The sequence below is a fragment of the Mandrillus leucophaeus genome, unplaced genomic scaffold, assembly GCF_000951045.1.
Source record: "Mandrillus leucophaeus isolate KB7577 unplaced genomic scaffold, Mleu.le_1.0 Scaffold81, whole genome shotgun sequence".
Classification (NCBI taxonomy): Eukaryota; Metazoa; Chordata; class Mammalia; order Primates; family Cercopithecidae; genus Mandrillus; species Mandrillus leucophaeus.
The window spans coordinates 140,248-151,581 of record NW_012108808.1 but is presented as its reverse complement, the minus strand read 5'-3'; the positions used below and the strand labels follow the sequence as shown (position 1 = coordinate 151,581).

General features: G+C 43.0%; 1 pseudogene; it reads left to right on the top strand.

Annotated features, from left to right (window-relative positions):
- Window positions 1–1,834: 1,834 nt before the first annotated feature.
- LOC105530286 lies at window positions 1,835–2,271 on the top strand (annotated as a pseudogene).
- The last annotated feature ends 9,063 nt before the right edge of the window (window positions 2,272–11,334 follow it).

Genomic DNA, 11,334 nt, shown 5'->3' with positions numbered 1-11,334 from the left:
ATCAATAAAATTGAAATTGGAAACAAGACAGAAAATCAACAAAACCAAAGCTGATTCTTTGAAAGATAAAAATAGAGGCAATAAATTGATAACTGCCACAAACTGCCCGACCTAGTATGGGATTTCAAATGCATGCTCTTTCCACTACCTCAGTGCCTTAGTTTCGGCAATCAGTGAGGGATAGAACAATTAGGAAGAAGCCTGATTATGCAGGGGAAATAGGGAAAAGAATATTATAGCAATGATTTCTTGGGACATAAGGTTGGTGGTGGAATATTAAGTAGCCAGAAACTGGCAAGAGGAGTGCAGAGTAGGGATGCTGGAAATACACAATTATATTTTTCATTTATGAAACCCTTTATCACCTACAAAAATGATTGTCTTTAAACTATGATTGTTTTCTTCTCCAAGGAAGCCACTGCATTCACAGTTCACAGATCCTCAAATATTTCAGTTAATCCATATTTCTCTAATAACACATTTCACCAATGTCATCCTATTTTTGATGTCTACTATAATTCATTACTGTAATTTAGCCAGGAGGTATGTAATTTTCTCTGGATGGGTTAAGATTAAGATAACTGGCCAGGCGTGGGGGCTCATGCCTGTAATCTCAGCACTTTGGGAGGCTGAGGCAGGTGGATCACTTGAGGTCAGGAGTTCAAGACCAATATGGTGAAATATGGTGAAACCCTGACTCTACCAAAAAATACAAAAATTGACCAGGTGTGGTGGCACGTGTCTGTAATTCCAGCTACTTGGGAGGCTGAGGTGCAAGAAATTGCTTAAACCCAGGAGGCAGAGGCCGCAGTTAGCAGAGATCACGCCACTGCACTCCAGCCTGGGCAACAGAGCTAGACTCCATCTCAAAAAAATAAAAAATAAAAATAATTGAAGCATTGCAATAGTACCTGGAGCTTAAATTTATCCATTATAATGCCAGCTGACTTTGGGTGCAAGTTCCTGACCAAATTTGTGTAACTGACTAAATGTCATGCTTATAGAACATTTGTTTATGCTCATGTATTTCATAATACATTGCAGATATAACTATATATTTCTCAATTTAAAAGGTTACAAATATGTAAGAGTAAATTGTCTCAAAACTATAATTCCAGACCCAGCAAAACTTCTGATTAAATATCAGGATAGACTAAAGACATTTTCAGAGGCCGGGCATGGTGGCTCATGCCTGTAATCCCAGCACTTTGGGAAGCCGAGGTGGGTGGATCACAAGGTCAGGAGATGGAGACCATCCTGTCTAACATGATGAACCCCCGACTGTACTAAAAATACAAAAAAATTAGCGGGCCGTGGTGGTAGGCGCCTGTAGTCCCAGCTACTCGGGACGATGAGGCAGGAGAATGGCATGAACCCGGGAGGCGGAGCTTGCAGTGAGCCAAGATCACGCTACTGCACTCGAGCCTTGGCAACAGATCGAGACTCCGTCTCAAAGAAAGAAAAAACAAAAAACAAAGGTCTCAAAAACTTTATTTCCCATGAGCCTTATTAGAAAGCTACTGAAGGATGTGCTCCAATTAAACAAGAAACCAACTTCCAAATGGAAAAACATAAAAACAGGTAAAACAATTCAAGAGATGCCAAGAATATCTTCAAGATACCTGAGCAGCTGGCTTAGTGAACCAATGTGCCTGCGTTGCAGATTAGACGGCTCCTTGAGAGTATTCTGCAAGATGAAAATGGTGTAAAGCCAGAAGCCTTTAAATGAATTCAGGAAATCAGACAAGTGCAGGGGACAGTTTGGGAACGAATTAAGAATAAGAACATGGAGCTCTTTCCTTTTGCAGCCATCACTGAAGTGGGAGCGGCCAAAATGAAGTTCAGTGCCTTTGTGACTTCTGACAGAAGCAAGAACCGCAAAAGGCATTTCAATGCACCTTCCCACAGTCACAGGAAGACTTTGTCTTCCTTTCTTTCCAAATTGCTGAGACAGAAGTACGACGTTTGATCCATGCCCATCCAATAGGATGATGAAGTTCAGGTTGTATGAGGACACTATAAAGGTCAGCAACTTGGGAAAGCAGTCCAGGTTTACAGGAAGAAATACGTCATCTACACTGAACAGGTGCAGTGGGAAAAGGCTAATGGCACAACTGTCCATGTAGGCATTCACGCCAGTAAGGTAGTTATCACTAGGCTAAATCTGGACAAAGACTGCAAAAAGATCCTTGAAAAGAAAGTCAAATCTCGCCAAGTAGGAAAAGAAAAGGGCAAAACAAGAAAGAAACAATTGAGAAGATGCAGAAATAAAGTAATCTTACATAGAAGCTTTGGTTAAAACTTTAAATGAAAAAAAAAAGAAGGTTAAGAACATGGAAAACAAAGCATACTGACAATGAGATTATTTACTACAGGGAACAGTTATAGAAAAAACAAAATGCCAATCACTGCACAATGCATGGCTGATAAATGAATGTTATTCAAATAGTCAAAATAAATGTGAGACCGTATTTTAAAATAAAAATGATAAATTCTATTTCAATGGTATTGAAATAATCAAAATAAATATGAGAAAATATTCTAAAACAAAAATGATAAATTCTATTAGAAGGGCCACTGGGTGAAGGCTGTTCCAAATTCTTATCTTCCAAAGTGGGACATAATACTTCAAACTAAAAAATCCAAAAGTATTATTAGAATGTGATTTGGTGACTATAAAGGAGCTGGAAAGTTCAGAGTGGCTGCTTCTGAACTTTTGCTGGCAGGAATGGTTATAAAGCAATATTTGTAAATCAAAAAAATTTTGTAAACAATAATTGAAACTATAAGCCTAGATTTTTAAAAACTGTGCTTTTGGGCTGGGTGCAGTGGCTCACGTCTGTAATCCCAGCTCTTTGGGAGGCCGAGGTGGGCAGAACACCTGAGGTCAGGAGTTCAAGACCAGATTGGCCAACATGGTGAAACTCCGTCTCTACTAAAAACACAAAAATTAGCCAGGTGTGGTAGTGGGAGCCTATAATCCCAGCTACACTGGAGGCTGAGGCACGAGAATCGCTTGAACCCGGGAGGCAGAGGTTGCAGTGAGCCAAGATAGGGCCATTGCACTCAAGCCTAGGCAACAGAGCGAGACTCCATCTCAAAAAAGAAAGAAAAGAAAGAAAAGAAAAGAAAAGAAAAGAAAAGAAAAGAAAAGAAAAGAAAAGAAAAGAGAAGGAAAGAAAGAAAGAAAGAAAGAAAGAAAGAAAGAAAGAAAGAAAGAAAGAAAGAAAGAAAGAAAGAAAGACAGACGGATGATCAATGATCTAGCTTACACAGGAAGAAATATCGATGTCTCTATTTGCCCATGACATGACTACCTCTGCAGAAAATCCAATGGAATCTACATAAGAGCTCCTAGAAGTGAGTTTAGCAAGCTAATAGGAAATAAGATTAATGCACAAAAATCAATTTCTATATTCTAGTAATGAACAATTAGAATTGAAATAATCAACATAAAAATATCAAATACTTAAGGACAAATCTGACAAAGGATGCTAAACACATGTACATTGAAAACTACACATTTCAGACAAGTTAATGACAGAAAAATTGATGGAACAGACTAGATTCATTGTCTCAGTTATATCTGCTAGCTGACGTGTTAAGATGTCAGTTTTCTCCACATTAATCTAAAAAGATACAACATAATCCCATCAAAAGCTCACCAGTCTTTTTTGTTGACACAAGTTTTTCCACATGTTACATATGTGATGTATTGAATGATATTAATCTCTGAATTAACAGAATAAACCTAAGGAGGAAAACATGGAACTAAGTTAAGATGGATTCTGAGCCTAGAGATCAGTTCCCAAAGTGAAGTGAAGGACAGGAGCTGAACAGCACTAGAAGGTACTCTGTCCGGAGGGAACAGAAGATTATCTACTGGTTGTGTGTATACATGTGTGTGGTAGAGGAGGATGTTAAGAGTGCCATCTCATTTTCTTTCCTTTGTTTTTGAGATGGAGTTTCGCTCTTGTCGCCCAGGCTGGAGTGCAATGGCCCAATCTTGGCTCACTGCAACCTCCGCCTCCCGGGTTCAAGAGATTCTCCTTCCTCAGCCTCCTGAGTAGCTGGGATTACAGGTATGTGCCACTACATGTGACAATTTTTTTTTTTTTTTTTTTGAGATAGTCTTGCTCTGTCACCCAGGCTGGAGTGCAATGGCGCAATCTTGGCACAGTGTAGCCTCTGCCTCCCAGGTTCAAGTGATTCTCCTGCCTCAGGCTCCCAAGTACTGATTACAGGCATGCACCACCGTGCCTGGCTAATTTTTCTATTTAGTAGAGATGGGGTTTCACCATGTTGGTCAGGCTGGTCTCAAACTCCTGATCTCTGGTGATCCACCCACCTTGGCCTCCCAAAGTGCTGGGATCACAGGTGTGAGCCACCGTGCCTGGCCAACATATCCCAAATATTTTAACGGGTTAAAATGGGCTTATTGATCCAACACTACAACGGTGAAAAAAGAAAAAATACAAATTGACAGATAGCAATACCTAACAGAATTGGGTATTCATCCAATGGTAACACTTAACTAGTTACATGTACTTGGTCAAGTTAATTTCTCTGAGTTTCACTTCTCAGAAAGTAGGAAAAAATACTATATTACGTTTTAAGCATAAATGAATAAATTAAGACACCTGCCACAGTACTTGGCATTTAACACATATACAGTAAAAAGTATTATAGGCTGGGCACGGTGGCTCACACCGGTAATCCCAGCACTTTGGGAGGCCCAGGCAGGTGGATCACCTGAGGTCAGGAGTTCGAGACTAGCCTGGCCAACATGGTGAAACCCTGTCTCTACTAAAAATACAAAAATCAACTGGGCATGGTGGCAGGTGCCTGTAATCCCAGCTACTCAGGAGGCTGAGGCAGGAGAATCACTTCAACCTGGGAGGCGGAGGTTGCAGTGAGCTGAGATCATGCCATTGCACTCCAGCCTGGATGACAAGAGTAAAACTGTCTCAAAAATAAAAATAAATAAAAAGTATTATAAGACAATCTCAGAAAATCTCAAGAGCACATACAAATTTAGGTGAATCCATATAATTCTATTATCCCATGTTATATTTTATTACATGAAATACATATATATATAGAGATACGTATATTTACTTGCATATAAAGCACATTTGGCCAGGCATGTTGGCTCACACCTGTAAGCCCAGCACTTTTGGAGGACAAGGCAGCAGATCACTTGAGGTCAGGAGTTCGAGACCAGCCTGGCCTCATGGTAAAACCCTGTTTCTACTGAAAATACAAAAATTAGCTGGGTATGGGTGTGGTGGCATACACCTGTAATCCCAGGTACTTGGAAGTCTGAGACAGGAGAATCACTTGAACCCAGGACGTGGAGGTTGCAGTGAGCTGAGATCATGTCACTGCACTCCAACCTGGGCAACAGAGCAAGATTCTGTTTAAAAAAAAAACCCAAAGCACATTAACATTTAACCTAAAAGTTGTTATGTCTTATAAGGTTGCTAATCTTCAAATGATTGATAAAGGCAGTAACTTCCAACAGGTTCACTGTAGTAGTGGTGTGCTTCAGAAATTTTCCTATACTAATTCTGGAGTAAGACAGAAATTTCAGGATTTTAAAATATATCCTTTACTTTAAATAGTCAGCCCTCTGTATCAGCAAGTTCAGTATCCACTAACACAACTGACTGTGAATACAATTGAAAATACAGTATTCCTGGGATGCAGAATCTGCATCCATTGGTCTTGAGCATTCATGGATTTTGGTATCTTCAGGGTGCCCTGGAACCAATACCCTGTGTATATCCAAGGATTAGCGTACATTTAACTTGTGAAAAATTTGAACACAGAACTACAGAAAATAAGGACAATGACCGGGCATGGTGGCTCACAACTGTCATCCCAAAACTTTGGAGGCAAGGTGGGCAGATCCCTTGAGCCCAGGAGTTCGAGGCCAGTCTGAGCAAAATGGCAAAATCTCATCTCAACGAAAGGGAAGGGGAAGGGGAAGGGGAAGGGGAAAGGAAAGGAAAAAAAAAGAAAAAAAAAAGGAAAAAGGAAAGGAAAGGAAAAGAATAAAAGAGAGGAGAAAGAAAGAAAATAAAGAATACTGTCTCTTATAAACCGCTCTTCCCACCATCCCACACTAAGCGAGGATATGGTAACTCCCAATTCTTAACACTTTTTTTTTTCCCCCCACACGGAGTCCCACTCTGTCTTCCAGGCTGAGGGGTAGTGGCACGATCTTGCCTCACTGTAACCTCCACCTCCTGGATTCAAGTGATTCTCCTGCCTCAGCCTCCCGAGTAGCTGGGATTACAGGCATGTGCCACTACACCTGGCTAAGTTTTGTATTTCTAGTAGAGGTGGAACGGTTTCGCCATGTTGGCCAGGCTAGTCTTGAACTCCTGGCCTCAGGTGATCTACCCACCTCGGCCTCCCAAAGTGCTGGGATTACAGGTCTGAGCCACCGCGCCTGGCCTGCTAAATACTTTCAAATGGGTACTTTTGAGCAGAGCAAGAAAGACAGAAAGTGCGTGGGAATAGGGGTGAGGTTGCATAGGGTGTTCAGTGTCAGGCCTCTGAGCCCAACCTAAGCCATCATATCCCCAGGAACCTGCATGTATACATCCACATGGCCTGAAGCAACCGAAGAGCCGCAGAAGTGAAAATAGTGCTTAACTGATGACATTCCACCATTGTGATTTGTTTCTACCCTACCCTAACTGATCAATGTTCTTTATAATCTCCCCCACCCTTGAGAAGTTTCTTTGTAATTCTCCCCACCCTTGAGAATGTACTTTGTGAGATCCACCCCCTCCCCCAGAACATTGCTCTTAACTCCACCGCCTATACCAAAACCTATAAGAACTCATGATAATCCCATTACCTTTGCTGACTCCTTTTTCGGACTCAGCCCACCTGCACCTAGGTGAAATAAACAGCCATGTTGCTCACACAAAGCCTGTTTGGTGATCTCTTCACACGGACGTGTGAAACACTCAGAGACTGGAAAAAACTGAGGCTGAAGAAATTTTAAGAATCTTGCCCAATGTCAACAGTTAGTAAACTGCAGAGCATCATTACAAAAAATTGTCAAATCAGAAGAAAAAATATATTTTTAAGAAAACATGTATAAAAAAGGACTCTAGCACGGGGCAAAGGACACGACAGGTATTCACTCCAGGTATCATTGTGCCCTCCTTTCCCCAAGCATACACACAAATCAGTCTTCTCTACTATTTAAAATCAGGACATTAAGTGAACACAACAGCTCTGCAGGCATGGTCACCACGCTCGTTTAAACCACTTATGTCTCTCTCCTAGATACACAATGGTGCCTCCAATTTCTTAAGTCTGTAGCTAAATTGATCTTCTCAAATACAAATAGAATCCTTTCATCTTCCAAGTGAAAACATTCCACTGGTCTTTTATTACTTTACGGAGGCAGTTCTCAAATCTTACCTTGCATTATAATAACGTGGAGGTCTTGGTATAAGATTGCTTGGGCCACATCTCCAGCCTCTGATTCAGTAGGGCTGTTTTTTTCCTAAGTTCCCAGATGATGTACTTTGTGAACCTACGCTTTAAGGAAAACAAAGCAAAAAGATCCATTAAGATCTAGTTCGAGTTTTTTGCCTAGCTCTCCATCATGTCATATATCACCGTTATAATGTGATTTTACAGCTACTCTGCAATTCTTTACCTAACGTGTAAAAATCCCTCATCAGGCAGCAAGCTTATTGGTGGGAATATGTCTCTAGCTTGTTTAAGGAATAAATAAAACCTGTGGTAGATTCCAAGCTCTCAGTTTCAACCGTCATCATACTGGCTGATTGTTAACATGCCTGCACCTAATGCGCCTCATCTACAAAGTAGAAGTAATAATTCGTACCTGTAAGACCCTTGTGAGGATTAACGGATGCTTACATAGGTCAAGGGTGCAGGCGATGTAGGCTGGTGGGTTCTCAACTGGCAGCTACCACTTCACTCCCTTAACTCCCCAAACCCCACTCCCAAACACGTACACTAACTCTTTGAAGAAACATGGCCACTTCATAAACCCTAACTTGGATCGTAACATTGAAAGCTTGATTGATGCAGGCCCACCACCCCCATTCTAACGCTACAATCTTGAATTTCTCACAAAAGCCTCGCCAGAGAATAAGGAGATCCAGTCGTGGGCAGGCAGCGACTCGGAGGTCTGGGCACAGAGAATGTTCAGGAAGCCCCTGCCCAGTTAAGCCTCCTGTCGAGACCCTTCTGGGCCTTTCCTCCGGCTTTCTCAGCTCACCTGAAGCACACAGATCGGTAACCCTGGCCACAGGATAGACAGGAGCCACCTAACCGGCGAGGAAGTACTCAAACCCCAATCCCACCAAGTTCGCGGCTTCCTGCCCGGGGCTCAGCCTGCGCGGTGATTGGCGGTTCCTCCGGAAGTGGGTGGGAAGGTTCTGCGCATGCTCTGTGACCCCGGGTGCAGGGACCGTGTGAAGACTATGAGAGCTGGGGGCGCCCTCCTCTGTGATGAGAGCCCAGTTGACCCCAACCAACATTTAATTCCCCTGGCTATCTTTTCAGATTTTTTTTTTTTTTTTTTTTGAGACGAGTGTAGCTCTGTCACCCAGGCTGGAGTGCAGTGGCGCGATCTCGGCTCACTGCAAGCTCCGCCTCCCGGGTTCACGCCATTCTCCTGCCTCAGCCTCCCAAGCAGCTGGGACTACAGGCGCCCGCCACCACGCCAGGCCATTTTTTTTGCATTTTTAGTAGAGAAGGGGTTTCACTGTGTTAGCCAGGATGGTCTCGATCTGCTGACCTCGTGATCCGCCCTCCTCGGCCTCCCAAAGTGCTGGGATTACAGGCATGAGCCACTGCACTCGGCAGATCTTTTCAGATTCTTATAATTTTTTATCAAACTTGAGGGTCCAAGTAAGTCGTATCATTTTTGATCAAACTTGAGGGTCCAAGTAAGTCTGCAAGTTGATTTTAAAAGCTTCACCAGCACAGCATCCCCTCCCAGATGGTGAGAGAGTGGAGAGCTTTGCAGGGTCAACTGCTTCCCATAGCCTGGGGTCACAGGGTGGAGTCCTTGAGCATCCTTTACCCTTGAAAGAGGAACAAACTCCCCTTTGGATTAGTTTGCATCTTAGTGGATGAGTGGGTACATCTAGCGTGCCCTGTGGTATTGTGCCCCACCCTATGAACTCAGGTTCACCTGAGGAAGTGACGTCAGGCAGAATTTGAGGGATGAAGAGGCATTCGTTGGATCAATTCCACCGTTAGAGTTCAAGGCTGAAGGAAGAGCTAATGTGGAGCCTCTCAACCGTAAAGAATTTAGCATGGTGGCTCACACCTGTAATCCAAGCACCTTCTGAGGCAGAGGTGGGAGGATCACTTGAGGGCAGGAGTTCAGGACAATCCTGGGTAACATAGCCAGGCCTTGCCTCTACAGATGATGATTTTTTAAAACTTGGTACAAGAGGAACTGAAAGAGGCCATTTGGCTGGCACTAAAACGTAGGGAGGTGTAAGAAGTAGAAAAGATGGAAAATAGCTTTTGTGAGGCTGATGAGATGGGCGAAAATGAATGCTGCAAGGCCCTTTAGGCAAAGTTGAGGATTTTTGCTTTTATCAAATGCAAAAGAAAGCCGGTCAAGCATTTTAAACATGACGTAATAATAATTTGAATTGCGAAAGAATGACTTTACAATTCGGGAAACAGACCTGTGGATGCCTTTAATAGATCCTAGAAAGGGTGTGTGGTGGGCAGTTAAATAGAGGTGTGACCTAGACAATCAACAGATGAAGTCTGGTTCCTAAACTTTTGAAATTCCAGTGGCTCCTGAAAAAGAAAGAAAAAGAAATACCAGTAGCAGCAGCCTCCCCCATATTACTTTGTGGTGGGGTGGGTGCATGGTATGTATGTATGTATGTATGTATGTATGTATGTATGTATTTATTTATTTATGCCCAGGCTGGAGTGCAGTGGCGCCATCTTCGCTCACTGCAACCTCTGCCTCCTGGGTTCAGCCTCCCGGGTTCAAGTGATTCTTCCGCCTCAGCTTCCCAAGTAGCTGGGATTACAGGCCCACACCATCATGCCCAGCTAATTTTTTGTGTTTTCAGTACAGACGGGTGTTTCACTGTGTTGGACAGGCTGATCTCGAACACCTGGGCTCAAGCAATCCACCCGCCTCAGGTTCCCAAAGTGCTGGGATTACTTACAGATGTGAGCCACCATGCCCAACATGTATATTATAGTATCTAAACTGAAACTGTGCACCCGGGCATGGTGATTTCTTTCCCCGTCACAGTACATGGCGTTTCCAATTACTTAAGATTGCTGGGCACGGTGCTCATGCGTGTAATCCCAGCACTTTGAGAGGCCGAGGTGGGCAGATCATGAGGTTAGGAGATCAAGACCATCCTGGCTAACACGGTGAAACCTCATCTGTACTAAAAATACAAAAAATTAGCCAGGTATGGTGGTGGGCACCTGTAGTCCCAGCTACTCGGGAGGCTGAGTCAGAACAATGGAGTGAAACCGGGAGGCGAAGCTTGCAGTGAGCCGAGATCACGCCACTGCACTCCAGCCTGGGTGACAGAGTAAGACCCCGTCTCAAAAAAAAAATTAAGATACTTAAAAGATTATAAATCATTCTACTATAGACACATACATATGTTTATTGCAGCACTATTTACAATAGCAAAGACTTGGAACCAACCCAAATACCAGTCAATGACAGACTAGATAAAGAAAATGTGGCACATATACACCATGGAATACTATGCAGCCATAAAAATGAATGAGATCATGTCCTTTGCAGGGACATGGATGAAGCTGGAAGCCATCATTCTCAGCAAACTAACACAGGAATTGAAAACCAAACGCTGTGTGTGTTCTCACTCATAAGTGGGAGTTGAACAGTGAGAACACATGGGCAAAGGGAGGGAAACAACACACATCAGGGTCTGTTGGGGGGTAGGGGGTGTGGGGAGGAATAGCATTAGGTCAAATACCTAATGCATGCTGGTCTTAAAACCCAGATGACGGGTTGATAGGTGCAGCAAACCACCATGGCACATGTATACCTATGTAACCAACCTGTACGTTCTACTTATGTATCCTGGAACATAAAGTAAAACTAAAAAAAACCCCAAAAAACAAAAACATCACTCAAGAGGCCAGGCATGGTGGCTCACGCCTATAATCCCAGCACTTTGGGAGGCCAAATCACTTGAGGTCAGAAGTTCCAGACCAGCCTGACCAACATGGTGAAATTCTATCTCTACTAAAAATACAAAAATTAGCCAGGCCTGGTGGTTGGTGCCTGTAATCCCAGCTACTCAGGAG